At 41.4% G+C, this 17,037-nt stretch overlaps 1 long non-coding RNA gene across 1 annotated transcript; it reads right to left on the bottom strand.

The window, feature by feature from the left end:
- Nucleotides 1–11,210: 11,210 nt before the first annotated feature.
- Nucleotides 11,211–16,205, bottom strand: LOC123380567. The gene is made up of 3 exons (XR_006586510.1): nucleotides 15,438–16,205; nucleotides 14,655–14,921; nucleotides 11,211–13,724 (listed from the first exon to the last, which is right to left on the bottom strand). It is a non-coding gene; the product is annotated as an uncharacterized LOC123380567 (long non-coding RNA).
- Between the last annotated feature and the right edge of the window lie 832 nt (nucleotides 16,206–17,037).

The raw sequence follows: 17,037 nt of genomic DNA, 5'->3' as shown, positions 1-17,037 counted from the left end.
CATTTAATTCTCATGAGAGTGTTTTGAGGGAGGTATTATTGTTCCATTCTTTATTTTTTTTTTTTTAGGATGAGGCAGTTGCAACTCAGATAGGAATAATAAATATGTACAATTTACGAAAAAGTAGGTAAACATCTTACCGCAGTGCCTCAAACTGTCAATGCACCCAAGCATGCTGTAAAATATCTCTCCTAAACACCTGTCACTTAGCTAGCCTCCAGGTAATTGTGATGCAGGTAAGTCCGTGAAGGCCTGTGACACTGCAGCACATCTCGGATTGTATGTTTCTTCCCACCCGAAGTGCAGAAAGGATTTGCAAAACCTGACTGAGCGGTGGAGAAACAGCTGGTGGGAGTTTGTGTCACCTAGTTGGTTTTTCTAAGATCCCTACGATGTGGATCGATGTGGATCGCTACGCTAGAAGCCGAGGTCCAAAGGTGAATACAGACACAGCCCTGAGAGTATTTGTGCAGGGAGGCAACAAGCATCCTTCTAACGTCCTTGTGACCTGTTCTTTCCATGATTCCCCCTTCTTCAAATAAGGAGGGAGAAAGGTCAGTTATGAATGAAGGATTCAACTGGCAAGAGATCCAGATCAAACACGTTCATTTGTTAATTTCGTTAAGTGCGGGACATTCCATTCACTCTCGGATTGAATGAGGGATTAACGTATTTTAGTCAAGAGGATGTCATTCTTTCTCAACTGATTTCAGAGCTGTTTTGTCCCACCCAGCTCTCTTTTGTGAGAAGTACCTCACAATGATATAGTTGCCCAGAAAAAGTCATAGGTGAAGTCCTAACCTAAAACAGAGTTTCATCTTGTATTTCAGTTTGTTCCGATACTTCCCCTGTGATGAAGAAAATGTTTATCTCATCAGCAATTCTGGTCAAGGGGGTCAGATGTGGGACTCACTATTGGGAGCACGTCTCGAGACGCAATTGGAATTCTCCCTCCAAGATTCTTTAAAACAGGACTCCGAGAGAAAGAGAATTTGGTTTTTAAGTCATTGATCTGTCATCAATAATCATCGAATCAACACATTTCGGATGATAATCACAGAAAAACAATGTTCCTCTTGTGTGGTTATGCATTACAAACAGTGTTCATCCCTGGCTCTGTCACAGTCCTAACTGGGTAATTCTGTCGTTGGAAAGTACATTTTCTGAAAATTAAAATAAATGACTTAAAATAAAAATAGATGCAGTTTTCCTCCGTTTACTGCTGTTAAATTACAAAAATTCACCTAAGTAAATTTTAAAGATCCAACTGGCTTTATTAATTGATTTATGAATTGGGCAGCATTCCATCTAGCAAGTAGAGGGGAGCTGTAAGGAGTTGTTAAAAAAAATGGGGCGCCTGGGTGGCTCAGTCGGTTGAGCGGCCGACTTCGGCTCAGGTCATGATCTTGCAGTCCGTGAGTTCAAGCCCCGCGTCGGGCTCTGTGCTGACAGCTCAGAGCCTGGAGCCTGTTTCAGATTCTGTGTCTCCCTCTCTCTGACCCTCCGCTATTCATGCTCTGTCTCTCCCTGTCTCAAAAATAAATAAAACGTTAAAAAAAAAATTAAAAAAAAAAAAGCAGATTTATATAGGGAGAAGAAAAGGCAAGAAGCTATTGATGAAAGAAAACAAAGGATTGTTACAGGCCGGATCACCTTTCCTTCAGGGGAAGGGCAGGGGGTGTCTTATCGGGTCCAGGAATGGGGAGGCCCATGTGACAGATTGCCTCATCCGTGCTGATCAGAACATTCCTGGCTGAATAGTTCAGACTACATTTCTGGGGCCATTGAAACTGAAGTTAGGTTGGGTATTAAGCCCAGTTTGATGATTTGGCCTAAGTGACACCATTTGGGGCCTGTGGATTTCATTTTAATACCGTCTCCTTGTTTAAAATTCTACAAGTTTTTCATTATTGGACTTAAAAAAATTTTTTTTAATGTTTATTTTTGAGAGAGAGAGAGGCAGAGTGCAAGCGAGGGAGGGGCAGAGAGAGGGAGACACAGAATCTGAAGCAGGTTGTCAGCACAGAGCCTGACGCGGGGCTCGAACTCGTGAATCGCGAGATCATGACCTGAGCTGAAGTTGGACGCTTAACCGACTGAATCACTCGGGCGCCCCCTCATTACTGGACTTTTTAAAAGCCAGAGAATAAGCAAGGCAATTGTTATAAATATTGTATTAATCTCCTATATGATTGTTCTTGAAACTTTTCCATTTACAAGTAAAGGTTGTAAGGATAAAATGAATTTATTCATGTAATTAGAAAGGCCAGGTACAGTTGTAGTAATCATAGCAGTTTGTATTTTTTAGGAGCCTAAGCAGTACATATGGTAAGGACCTTTAAATGCATTATATCCAATTTTTATAATAGCCCTTGAAAGTATTATTACCCCTCATTTTACAGATGAAGAAAATGAAATTTCGAAGTTAAATTACCCAAATAAAAAATTTGCCAAGATCACTCAGTAAGCCCTCTGCGCTTTCCCCCATTAATTAACTTTATGTCATCAATGTAATACCAACTGCTCCTTGGGTATAAAGGGAGTTTGCCTCTTTAAGTATATGTGGCTTCTGAGATAGGCATTAGGGACTTAGGAGTCTAAGAATTTTCATATGTTTGCAAAGAAGCATCTTTAGCTTTACTGACTTAATACTTCCCAAAATTTCTTTGGGGATCATTTATTGATCATGCATTGAGTTTCTTACCATTCAACTGTATGCTTAATTTTTATCCTTTTGAATATAAATATATTCTATTCCTTCTATTAGTTTACTCATACTTTTACTAAATACCTTTTACTTTCCTACTTAATATTATTTTATCGCAATAAGGGCCACATTTTTGCAAAGAAAACCAAGGAATCATTTCTCAATATATAGTAGAGTTACATCTTAGGTTTGAAAGTCAGGGGTGCCTGGGTGGCTCAGTCGGTTAAGCATCTGACTTTGGCTCAGGTCATGGTCTCATAGTTCATGAGTTTGAGCCCCACGTTGGGCTCTGTGCTGACAGTTCAGAGCCCGGAGCCTGCTTCAGATTCTGTGTGTGTGTCTCTCTCTGCCCCTCCCTCACTCTCTCTCTCTCTCTCTTTCTCTCTCTCTCAAAAATAAACATTAAAAAACTTTTAAAAAGAAAGTTAATGAATAAAGTGAAAATCTCCAGTATTCAAAATTACCTTAAAAAATTCTTTAAGGGGCGCCTGGGTGGCTCAGTCGGTTAAACGTCCGACTTTGACTCAGGTCATGATCTCGCGGTCTGTGAGTTCGAGCCCCGCTTCTGGCTCTGGGCTGATGGCTAGGAGCCTGGAGTCTGCTTCCGATTCTGTGTCTCCCTCTCTCTCTGCCCCTCCCCCGTTCATGCTCTGGCTCTCTCTGTCTCAAAAATAAATAAACGTTAAAAAAAAATTAAAAAAAAATTCTTTAAATCACCCATCAAGTATAGTACTATGTATGTGATTTGTGAATTTAGCCTAGTTTTTTTTCATTCTTTCAATAGTAAGTATTTATATATGGCCCTCATCACACTTATTTCCCATCTTAAGGATATTGACCAAGCCTATCACCAACCATTTATCTGCTATTTGAACAATGTGTTTTAAAGTCACTCAAAAATTTCTTCCATTGGTTTCACAAATCTTCATTATTGGTGTTAGGTTTCATTGCATACATCACTTTTAATATAAGAAACAAGAGATACTGCCCTGGTATACAAGCCCTTTAAGCTAATTTGAACGTGATTCAATACCACTGTAATTGGAACTTACTAGCTGGCTAAGATTTGTTCCCTTTCCTCAAGTATGGATGAACTAGTGAATTAATATGCTTTTCTTTCCCATGCTATAAACATAAAGCGATTGTGTGTGCATGTGTATGTGAATGTGTGTATGTGCATGTGTAATCTTCTGCTCATTTTGGCTTCTATTATTTTATAAAAACCGGGTAAAAAGCAAAATAGCCTATCCCAAGGAAATCCAATATGTTAGTGTAATAAGTTCTCTCCGGAAGCAGGCAGTTCTGTTGGTGCTCAATGCATGGCTTTCTCACTTGAAATACTGGTGGTCATCTGTAAACCCATCAGTTTGATATACATCAACTAAAAGACACCACCACAAGATTGATACAGCAGTCAAAGGAATGAAATAGACATCCCCAGGGTACTGAATGTTCCTGCCCAACACTGGGTGGGAAATCTTGACCCTTCAAATGATATGGCTACAAACCAAGGATGGTAAGTAGATGTCAACAGATGTTGAATGAATGACACTTGCCCCGTCTCCCCCATAAACATTAAAGCAGATGGGAATTAGGAGTAACGTGAAATGTCTGCCTCACCTCCTTCTCCCGATTCCACCGGGAGAGAAATGAGTCTAGGAAGGATGAATGCCCTATTAGCTTTTATATTATGGACATAATTGGTCACGGTAGTTAATGGAGTAGGACTGGAAAAGTCTTAAATCCCTGGTTGAGACAGCATTGGGAGGGGGAGTTATAAACACACAAATCAGTCATATATTGCATCGCAAAAGTGGGGATTAGAAAGACTAGGATTATAAAATCTTGAGTCAATGAAGCTTATCTAATATCTCCTTATTGAAATGTCTTTAATTTTGAGTCCTCCCATTACCAAACTATGAATCACTTTGTTCATTAACTTTATTTAATAATAATAATTGCATAAAATCTTGTAGTTTAGCAAACACTTCTACTCTCCTAGTCAGCTTCTCAACAGCTCTGTCATTGTAGCGTTACCACCATCCACCCACTCATAGAAGCTTCCAGGGAACTAGCACCCTGTCCTACTGATTTCTATAGCGCTGTGCCCACACGTAGCAGGCAATCCTTGTTTTTTGAATGTAAACCTTGATATTACAGATGAAAACATGGGTTTCGAAAGATTAACTTGCCCAATACTCATGAGTAGCAGCGGTAAGAATATGTCCTAAGCCTTTCACTCTACATTCCGTGGCATTTGTCCAACCTGGATGAACAAATTTCTCTCGGTAAATACAGATAGATGCATTTGATTTAGACATTTTTTTAAACATTTATTTATTTTTGAGACAGAGAGAGAGCATGAACAGGGGAGGGTCAGAGAAAGAGGGAGACACAGAATCTGAAACAGGCTCCAGGCTCTGAGCTGTCAGCACAGAGCCCAACGTGGGGCTTGAACCCACGGACCGCGAGATCATGACCTGAGCCAAAGTCGGACGCTTAACCGACTGAGCCACCCAGGCGCCCCGATTTAGACATTTTTAAATTATTCAAGACTTGGGGAGCCTGAGTGGCTCAGTGGGTTAAGCGTCCAACTCTTGATGTTGGCTCACATCATGACCTTGTGGTCCATGAGGTTGAGCCCCACCTGGGGCTCTGTGCTGACAGTACAGAACCTGCTTAGGTTCCTCTCTCTCCCTCTCTTTGACCCTCCTCCTCCTCTCTCTCTCAAAAATAAATAAATGGGTTTTTTTAATTGTATAAATTGTCCAAGACTTAAAATGCACATAGGGACCTTTTTTAGGTCGACAGCTGTTTTTATTATATAAATTTCAGGTAGGGACATTTTTAGGCTGACAGCTAAGTTTTTATTCCTTATTTAAATTTCAGGTGTATTCTCTCTGACAGTTTAGTAAAACTGCATACATATTTTAACAGTATTCATAGAAGTGATTAACATCACAGTATTAGAATACTAGGGTGTTATTAAAGAAACAATTATTGGGGCGCCTGGGTGGCGCAGTCGGTTAAGCGTCCGACTTCAGCCAGGTCACGATCTCGCGGTCCGGGAGTTCGAGCCCCGCGTCAGGCTCTGGGCTGATGGCTCGGAGCCTGGAGCCTGTTTCCGATTCTGTGTCTCCCTCTCTCTCTGGCCCTCCCCCGTTCATGCTCTGGCTCTCTCTGTCCCAAAAATAAATAAACGTTGAAAAAAAAATACTTTAAAAAAAAAAGAAAAGAAACAATTATTTTCCTTTCTCTACAATTGCTAACAATGAATTTACGCTAACCGGTAGGTCTGCCCTTTCTCCTCTGTTCCAGTAGTTTTTCGCAGATGCGGAGATCCTGATAACCTCTGTCCCGTGTAACTTAGAAACGTGTTGATTCTGTTCTAAATTCAAACTTCTAAGGGCCCTGCACCTAAGCGACCCTTTCCAATGGCACTTTCAACGCCATTCGTTTTACAGCATGTCAGGTCGAATTCTGCCCTTTAAATGCTCTTAGTTTCAACAATTATCTCAGTTAATGTAATCGCATGGCATCTCTGACCGGTGATTTCATCACACAACGGAATGAAGTAACTCATTCCAACCCACATTCAGCGATGTCACAGCAGCAGCCCTTGTGCGCTTTTTACAGAAATCTGAAAAAGACTTCTTGCCTCCAGCCTCCTACATTTCAGAACCTGCTGAAACCCCTTTGCCTCTTTTTATCTGGGAAGCAAAACGGAACTCTTACATCACATTTGCTGATTTCCCTTCCCAGCCAAGAGTGACTGTTAAAAAACCTCACTCTGTTGTGAAAGCTCGCTGCTGTGAAGGATATTACTTCGGCCAGGGTGACTTCCCGAGAATTACCTCGTAGCATTTACAATGATTCTGACTCACCAAGCTTACACATGAGTGTGATTTTTTTTTAACCCAGGCCTTAACTGCTTCTAGCTGTTAATCTTCAATCATTCAATGCCATTCACATATTCATCAGGCATTCTTCCTATTTACTTAAGAAACAAATCACCGCCTGTAGTCCCGATGTGAAATCAAAACTTTACCCTTAAACCAAATCCACAATAAAGTACGTATTATCACTTCTAATCTTTCGTAATGCTTTCACGTCCTGAGAGTGAGGTTTTCCCACTTGGTCTCCTTCTCTTTAATGTCTTCTGCCCACCCATTGTTAATAAAGGAGATTTTGTGTGTTGCTTTATTCTATCCCCCCCTCCTTTTGGGGGGGTGCTTTTTCTTGTTTCGTTTCCTTTTTACTCATTAAACATGTATTTTTATTTTTGTTTTATTCCTTTAAGCTTCTCTCTGGACTTCTACTTTCTCTCCTGACATTTTTATCTCTCAGCAGCTAGTACTTTTAATATTTTACGCTGACCTTGAGCAGAAGCACTTACTTACGTCCACTGTTTGGCTGACATCGCCTAAGGCTCTTTTGACTAACTTCAACTATTCTTTTTAAACATAGTGGGTTTTTTGTAATCTTTATTTATTTCTGAGAGAGAGAGAGAAAGAGAGAGAGAGAGAGAGACAGAGTGTGAATGGGGGAGGGACAGAGAGAGAGGCAGACACAGAAGCCGAAGCAGGCTCCAGGCTCCAAGCTGTCAGCACAGAGCCTGACGCGGGGCTCAAACCCACGAACGTGAGATTATGACCTGAGCTGAAGTTGGACGCCCAACCGACTGAGCCACCCAAGCGCCCCTCAACTATTCTTCTTTTCATACTCAGTACTTCCTCGGTACTCAGGTTTTGGTTTGCAGGTAGTGGTAAGCTGTTGTTCAAATCTGCCCCATTCTCCTCACTTCCACCCTGCCTGCTACCCCATGATATTCTGGAAAGACGGTCAGTCACAAAGTCCTGCCTGCCCTCTGGGTGCAGGCGTGAGTATATAACCCAGGCCTGGCCAGTCATGGCACACCACTCCCCTGCCCACAGGGATCGCTCCAAGTTTGAGGTTCCTAACTCAAGGAGAGCTGCTGGGTCTCATCGTTCCGGCCACACGGAGGAAATCTGCCTCTGGTTGAAGAGCACGAAACCAACACAAAGAGCAGCATAAAAAGCAGATATGAAAATAGAGTGCTGGGGTGCCCGAATGGATCAATCGATCAAGCGTCCGACTTTTGATCTCCTGCTTTGTGAGACTGAGCCCAGTGTGGGGCTCTGTGCTGAGAGCACAGAGCCTGCTTGGGATTCTCTGTCTCCCCCTCTCTCTCTTTTTCTCAAAACAAATAAATAAACATTAAAAAAAATGGAGTTCTAATAGAGAACTATCTACTGAAATAGTGAGTTTCAGTACCTGGATTCACCAGTGCCTTTGGCTTTACTTTCAGCCTTTTGAGTCAGAAGGGATGAACAAGTTTGCGTTTTTTAAAACTTCAGTTATTTGGAGATGTATTCTTTCATAACAAAATCTTAACTGATCCCGTGTCTGACTAAGAGGAGAGGCTACGCAACCGTGTGAGATAAAAGGCTAACTCACGCGAACGTCGATGAGTTACAGGCTTCTAGGCACATTCCTTCATACAGAAAGCGGCAAAAGGAGAAATGAGGCCCGCGCACCCGCGTGGCTCGGAAGGTGTGTCGGTTCACGCTCAAGTTTTCTCTGCGCATTGTTTTCAAGCAGCCAGGGGAAGCTCTCACGATGAAGGAGAACGTCTTAGAAATGCATGAAAACCTTGGGTAAAAAGCCGAAAAGCTGCAAAAGTTCATTCTTTAAAGCAGAGGGAAGAGGGGAGGGGGCGGATAAAGGGGGGGCTAATGGCGTTGTTTCGCGGGCCATCGGTATTTTCACTCTGTTAAGCTATCCAGGGCAGGTGTGGATGAAGACGCAAAGAAGAAATTTCCCCTGACGTAACATAAGGGATTAATGGGGAAGGTTTCAGACTGGATCAGATTTTCAATTTGATGAAAATAGAGTCTTTTAGAAGCGAATGCCTCATAAGAACTACATCTTAAAAGAGGAAGAGCAACCCCATGGAATTCTAAGGCAATACGTGATTAACGGTGTTGCTCAGTGCAAACTCTGGAAGAGAGTTAACCCTGCTAGCCTTTTTATTAGTGATGTTATTGTTTTTATTTGTATTCTGGTGCCTGGTCTCATATACATGCTAACATGTTTAGTGGTCTGCCTCAGCCCTGTTGACCCCATATGCCATATATATATATAATATATATAATATAATATATATATATTTTATATAATATATACATTATATATTATATATATTATATATATAATATAATATATATATTATATATAATATATACATTGTATATTATATATAATATATATTATATAGATTCTATATTATATATATTCTATATTATATAATATATATAATATTATATATAATATATATATAGAATATATATAATATATATAATATATATAATATATATATGTGACTGACATATATATATATATATGTGACACATATATATATATATATGTGACTGACCGTCTATTCCAGAATATATATATATAATATATATATTATATATATTATTATATATTATATAATATATATAATATTATATATATATTATATAGATTCTATATTATATATATTCTATATTATATAATATAATATATATATTATATATAATATATACATTATATATTATATATAATATATATTCTATATTCTATATTATATAATATATATTATATATATTATAGAATATATATAATATATATTATATATATTATATATAAAATATATATATTATATATAAAATATATATATACACACATACATATATGTGTGTATATATACGTATGTGTATATACACACACACATATGTATGTGTGTATATCCACATATATATATATCCACATATATGTATGTGTGTATATACACATATACATACATCCACATACATATAGTGTTTTATACGTATATATACATATATATGTATATACATGTATATATACACATATATGTATATACATGTACATGTACATATACGTATGTATACATATATATGTACATGTACATGTATATACATATATATGTATATATACATGTACATGTACATATATATGTATATACATGTATATATACACATGTATATACATATGTTTATGTATATGGCAGGGCAGGTATATATATATGTATATCGCAGGTATATATACATATACATATGTATATACTTATGCATATGTATGTATATATGTATGTATATATATACATATACATATAGTAGATGGCATTTATATTTTGTTTATACATAGCTACAATCATTCTGCAAAGGATTGAGGACCATATAAAAATTGACATAAGAAGTTGATTTGTGGGGAAACGGAAGGGAAAGGAAGAAATAGAAATGGAAATATTAATACTGAAGGGTAAAGTTAAGGCTAAAACAAAATGAATGTGGAAAGCCCAGTGTTGGTGGATATGCTGTTCGGAGTTCACGTAAAATCAAGTGGCAGTTCCATCTCAACCCCGTTTGTTGATGTTACCGTTCATCTCTTGCTGGCCAGCTGGCTATGTGGGTTTAGGTCGAAAAATAAGAACATAGGGGCACGTGAATGGCTGCATCGGTTAAGCGTCTGACTGTCGATCTCAGCTCAAGTCTTGATCTCAGGATCGATCATGAGTTTAAGCCCCGCATTGGGCTCTGCGCTAGCCATGAAGCCTACTGAAAAAAAAAAAAAAAAAAAAAGAACATAAACTTGGTGGAATCTAAATATTTTTACCCATTTGGTTAACAAAAGGTGTGGTAGACTTTTAGATCTCTAAGAACAGCAGTTTAATCAATTTTTCATTTTTGGAACTCTGGGATCCTGGGACATAGTAGGTGCTTAATAAATATTTGTCAAATTAATATTTTTTTATTTATTTAAAAAATTTTTTAAATTTATTTTGAGAGAGAGAGAGAGAGAGAGAGAGAGCACAAGCATGGAAGGAGCAAAGAGAGGTTAAGAGAGAAAAATCCCAAGCAGGCTCCATACTCTCAGCACAGAGCCTGACATAGGGTTTGATCTCACAAACTGTGAAAGCATGACCTGAGCCAAAATCAAGAGTCAGACACAACCAACTGAGCCACCCAGGAGCCCCAGAGTGGATTTTTTAAAAAGACATTTTATATCCTTAGGTGTTGAGTTATTTCTTAACTTATTTCCACGTTTATTTATTTATTGCCTAGATTTTTCGACCTAAATTCATGTTTGCGAGGTACGTATGCATTTAACATGATAAAAATATGCAAAATGTGCAAAGGAGCGTATCATTGGAGTATTTCTTTTTTTTTTAATTTTTTTTCAACGTTTATTTATTTTTGGGACAGAGAGAGACAGAGCATGAACGGGCGAGGGGCAGAGAGAGAGGGAGACACAGAATCGGAAACAGGCTCCAGGCTCCGAGCCATCAGCCCAGAGCCTGACGCGGGGCTCGAACTCACGGACCGCAAGATCGTGACCTGGCTGAAGTCAGACGCTTAACCGACTGCGCCACCCAGGCGCCCCATGGAGTATTTCTTTCTCCCACTTTGTTCTCCTGGTTGCCTGGTTGTCTCTCTTTGGAGGCAACCACTGATACAAAGGTCTTGTGCGTCCCTCCACGGATGTTTATGCAGATATATGAATATGTTTACATAAATTTGTATTGGACACAGGCATGCAGCCCCAGATCCCTTTCCAGGGAAGGACTTGTTGCCCCAGCCCATAGGAGTGCTGTCCACAGGCAGCCTTTAGCTGTTAGCCCCATTCAGAGATTGTCTCCGCAATAGAGCTGCTCTCCCAAGGCCAGCCCACATCTAATGACTGAGGAAGCAGACCCAGTCAGCCTGATACTGGACATTTCTGATGGGCCAACTTAATTCAAGAATTCTTTCTCCACGGGGCCAGCTGAGGCCATCAGGCTTGCGTTCCAGCTTGACTTATCCCTCCGTTCAACCCTGATTCTGCATCCTCCCTTCTACAGATCGGGTTGCTAATCGTCCTGGTTTTCCAAGGACACAGGGCGTCTCTAGGAGGCTGGATTTTCAGTGCTACAATCAAAATGTCCCAGGAAAACCAGAATACATTGGTCACCCTATCCACACGTGTTGATCCCAAGGACACCATCAAATAGCCTGTATACTGAACTTGGTCTCAGGGTCCGCTTCCTGGGCTCCTCAGCTTGTGGAAGTCGCAAGAGTAGTCTGAGAAAGCAGGTATAAAATAGAATTTGGGAGCTGAATCTCTTATCCCTAAGCTGGCATCGGGGGAGTGATAGGCGGAGTTGATAGCCCCTGGCAGAAGGGGACGGCCCAACTGGGAAGACTTCCACCAATGGTAGACTGGAATAATATACTAAGGAAGGGAAAACACTAGCACACACAGTTTATCAGGCTTTTGAAAATGATGGACACAGTAGTCACTACAAGGACAGTGGGTTGGATGGCCACTGTGACTGTTGCTCCGGTGACGGTGATTAATGGGCAGCTAAAAGCCAACAGTGAAAGTCAGAGGCTCCCTTTGGCAACCAAGGCACCCTCACCTCCTGCAGGAGAAGAGCCAAGAAGGCTGAGGAATAGGCTCAGGTTTTAATTAGCAGAGGATCTGAGATGCAAAGAAGGTTCAACTCCCAACTCAGGCCAGTCTGCCATAACAAGGCCAAGGTTCTTGTCGGGAAAAAAACCAGACCTGGATATAGCGGATGGGAAATCAGCATAGAAATCATCCTTGATGTCCCTGAAAATCTTTAATTCCCAGATTCCCTGAACGTAACGAGCCTGCAGAATTCAAGTCTGCTTCCTATTAGGAGCAAGCCCTCCTGCCTGCCTCTCCCCCTCAAAACAATATCCCTCAAGATCAGTTCCCACCTCTCTTTCTGGCCATGAGGTGCGTAACTAGGATGGAGTTGTGGGATGATCCAGCCAAGATGGTCCTAGGCACCATAAGAGAGGAAAGGGACCCAAAGGAAGCCACGACACCCAGCTACAGGTCCTAAAGACCGAAGGCTGAGACATAAAGCTGGTAATAAGAGTTCATTTATTTTCCTGGGCAAAGCGGGTACACCCACGCATTCAAGAACTGCTAGACAGGGGGTCTGAGATGACACTGATAGATGGAGACCCAAAGTGTCATCACGATCCTCTGTTAGAGTGAGGTCAGAGGGAGTCAAGTTATAAACGGACTGTTGACCAAACTCTGGCTCACAGTGGGCCCATAAGTCCATGGACCCACCTACCAGTCATTTCCAAATGTGTAAGTGGAGTAGACGTGGTTGGTGGTGGTACAATCCCCACATTGGATCCTTGGCCTGTGAGGTAACATCTGTCATAATGCAGAAGGCCAAGGAGCAGCCTTTGAAACGACCACTTGCTCCTGTCCTGCCCCCGGCCAAGATGCTAAATAAAAACCAAATTCATCTCCTTAGAGGGATAAGAGAAATTAATGCTACCCTTAAGGATCCAAAAGAGGCATTGGTGGGGAGCCCCCATATTGTCTCCACTTAATTCACCGGCTTGTTCCCCTGCAAAAATCAGGCAGATCTCTTGGAAGATGATAACAGATGATCACAAACCCAACTGCACCTGCCATACCAGATACAGCATCCCTGCTAGAGAGAATTAACAAAGCCTTAGGTACATGGTAGGGAGCCATCGATTTCTCTATCTCACAACACGATATTCATCCGCTACATTGATGACATTATATTAACTGAGCTCAAGGAGCAAGAAGTAGCTAACGTCTATCCGGGGACTGGGAGATAAACTAGACTCTGGGGCTTGACCCATGAGGGGAAAACTTAGAGGTCCAATAGTTAGAGATATGTTAGGATATCTCATCCAGAGTGAAAGACAAATGATTACATCTTGGTCATCCTACTAAAAAGGATGCCCAGGAGATTCCTTTGGGTTCTGGAGGCAACATATTCCACACATGGAAATACTGTTCCAGTCTATATACTGAGGGTCTCGGAAGGCTGCCAGCTTTGAGCGGGTCCCAGAGCAGGAAAGAATTCTGCAGCAGCTCCAGATCGTGGTGCAAGCAGTGACAGTGCTTGGGTCGCATCACCCAGAAGACCCTGTTGTATTGGAGACAGTAGTGGAAAAGATGTCATGGCTAGGTTATGGCAAGTCTCACTGAGAGAGTCACTATGCAAGTCCTGGGATTCTGCAATGGAAAATTATTTGCCTTTTGAAAAATCTTAGCGTGCTCCTGGGCCTTTTTAGAGAGGTAGAACTTGTCTATGAGACACCAGTGGTGATGGTTAATTTTATACATCAACTTGGCCAGGTTATGGTGCCCAGATGTCTGGTCAAACATTAGTCTAGATGTTTCTATGAAGGCATTTTTTTTTAGATGTGATTAACATTTACATCGGCACACTTGGAGTAAAGCAGATTATCCTTCATAATATGGGTGGGCCTTATCCAATCAGTTGAAGGCTTTAAAGGAAAAAAATTATGGTGCTCTGAGAAGGAAAACATTCTGCCTCCAGACTGCTTTCAGTCTCTAGATTGCATTGTTAATGTTTCCTCTTGCCTCTAGGCAGCTGCTCTGCTCTGCAGATGTTGGGCTTGCCAGGCCCACAGTCACGTGAACCAGGTTCCGTAAAATAAATCTCTTTCTCCATATGAATATGTAGATATGCGTGTGTGTGTGTGTGTGTGTGTGTGTGTGTGTGTAAGATATAAAATATATAACCAGTGTTTCTCTCCTATTGCTTCTGTCTCTCTGGAGAACCCTGACTAGTATACCATGTGATCATGCATCTAGAACACCCATCACCTATCGTCATGTTGGGTTTTTCAGACCCACCAAGTTGAAGTACAGACAGGCCCAGCCACAATTCATAAGATGGCAGTGGGACACCTAAGGTCAAGCATGAGCTGGGCCAGAGGTCCCAGGAAAGTTGCCACAACAGGTAGCTCAGGCTTTCGTGCCACTTATTATTGTCACATGAGCACTTCCGCCTTTGCTCACACCTACGGTCATGCGGTGGATTACTTACAACCAACTGACAGAGAAGGAAAAAGCCTGGGCTTGCTCTATGCATAGGTCTACTCAGTACGTGGATAAAAGCCAAAAATGGCCAGCAGCTGCACTCTCTTCCCACCCAGGGTGGCCTTCGAAGACAGTGGCGAGGCAAACATTCTTCCAATGGGCAGAGTATCCAGTGATGAATTTGGTCACCGGCTTTGGATGGACAAAAGAAGTGGGCCAGCAATAAAATATGTCAAGAATCGTTGGCAAATGCCCTGACTGGCTGATGCGGTGCCTGGAAGGAGAAAGATAGGAAAATTGGGATCATATTGGTCTGGGATGACAGCATGAAGATAAACACATGAGAGCAGGCGTGAAATGTACAGAGGTTTGCATCACGTGTTAATACCCACCAGAAGCACATGATACAGGAAAGGCATGAAACAAGGGGAGAGCATGGCTCACTCAGCCAGTAGATGTCATCCAGCCTCTAAGTCTCTCTCTGATTATACCTCCCACAAATTGTTTGATTAATTATTTAAGAATGAACAAATCCTCAGTGGACCACACCCCTAGTAACTTAAGGCCAGCCACCAACTCTGGCATCCCCAGCCAAGTTTTATGGGAATATTTGAAGACTCACAACAGGAAGAGGTAACCAAGGGACAGATCTGGAGGCTCTGATAGGATCGTGACTCTTCATAGCTATGAGCTCATTATTCTTCCATGCCTAGACTTGACCTGGAATTAAGTCTCCCTGGGCATTCAATACAAGGACACATTTACCCACTGAGTGTGGTAATATTGTCACCTTCTAATGAGCGACCAGTGGCTTTCGATCCAGTGATCCTTCTTCATCCATGCCTACTTAGCAAGGACTCCACCCAGTAGCTGCACTGACACCTTCTCAAGGAAGCTCCAACTCACATCGTCGGAAGGAACCAACCTTCTCTTCTCCCGTACAGAAAGTCTACATAGCTGCCTTCAATGGGAAAAGATGAGAGTCCAAATGGTAGGGCTGCCCCAGCAAACTGTCAATCAGTCTACTAGACTCTTACCACCATTTCATAGCAATGACAGGTAGCAGGAAATATTTGTCTAGACTTTGGAAAAAGATTATCTGAAAAATCTCAGCAGATCAGTGACTCGCCCATTTAGGCACGCATTCATTCATTCAACAATAGTTATTGAAAATCGACTATATATCACGCACTCTGCAAGAAGCTTGCAAAATAGGACAGATCTGGTCTTTGTGAGTCTGGCATTTACAATCTGTTGAGATCATAGAAGGGTTGACCGAAGCCATGAGCATAGGTAATCTTTCCAAAGGTGAGGAGAAAGACTAAGCTTTGGGGCACATTCTAGGGTCTAAAAGAGATCAAATAAACCAACAATAGAAACAGAAAGAGGACGTAGGTGAGAACCAGAAGAGCATGGCATTTCATTTAAAACGTGAGAGTTTCAAAAGGAAAAGAGAAGGCTTTAAAATGTCATCTGCTATAAAAAAAAAAATCAAGAGTAAGACTGAGAAAAGGAAAGTATAGCATGATACTGTTAAGAATGTGGACTTAGCTGGGGCGCCTGGGTGGCGCAGTCGGTTAAGTGTCCGACTTCAGCCAGGTCACGATCTCGCGGTCCGGGAGTTCGAGCCCCGCGTCGGGCTCTGGGCTGATGGCTCAGAGCCTGGAGCCTGTTTCCGATTCTGTGTCTCCCTCTCTCTCTGCCCCTCCCCCGTTCATGCTCTGTCTCTCTCTGTCCCAAAAATAAACGTTGAAAAAAAAAATGTTAAGAATGTGGACTTAGCTTCAGAAAAATAAACTTTGAGTCCTGCCTCCCCCATTTACCGGCGATGTGACTTTGGTGGAGATTAAAACGCCTCCTTTAAGGGCTATATAAGTGAGATCATGGATGCAAAGTATCCAGTATACTGCTTAATAAATAGAAGTTTGGCTTTTTATTTTGCTTTGCTTTTGTTTGTTTGTTTGCTTATTTGTTTTGGCACCTTTGAATTTGGCAAAAGGGAGAATCAATACATTCTAAAAAATGTGCCTGAAATCTTCAAACTTTAAAATCCAACAGGCTCTTCATAAAAACCTTCCAAGCTCTGTGTATCTCAGGCCAATAGTCTTTCACTACACACCCCTCTGGTAAGATACAGGAAAGAGAGTCATACAGGGGACATTTGTGATAGTAATTTAGGTGCCCAGATGCCTCAACCTTTTAGCTTAGAGGATGTGGTCAGACACACAGCTGGATATTTAAGCAAAGTACATAGCCACACTCTCACAACTCAGAACTTGGGGCTAAATTGGACTCTGTCTCGATACCATATGGTTTCACTCTTATGTGGATCCTGAGAAACTTAACAGAAACCCATGGGGGAGGGGAAGGGGGAAAAAAAAAGAGGTTAG

The sequence above is a fragment of the Felis catus genome, chromosome D1 (assembly GCF_018350175.1).
Source record: "Felis catus isolate Fca126 chromosome D1, F.catus_Fca126_mat1.0, whole genome shotgun sequence".
Classification (NCBI taxonomy): domain Eukaryota; kingdom Metazoa; phylum Chordata; class Mammalia; order Carnivora; family Felidae; genus Felis; species Felis catus.
This window is presented reverse-complemented; position numbering and strand designations above follow the sequence as displayed.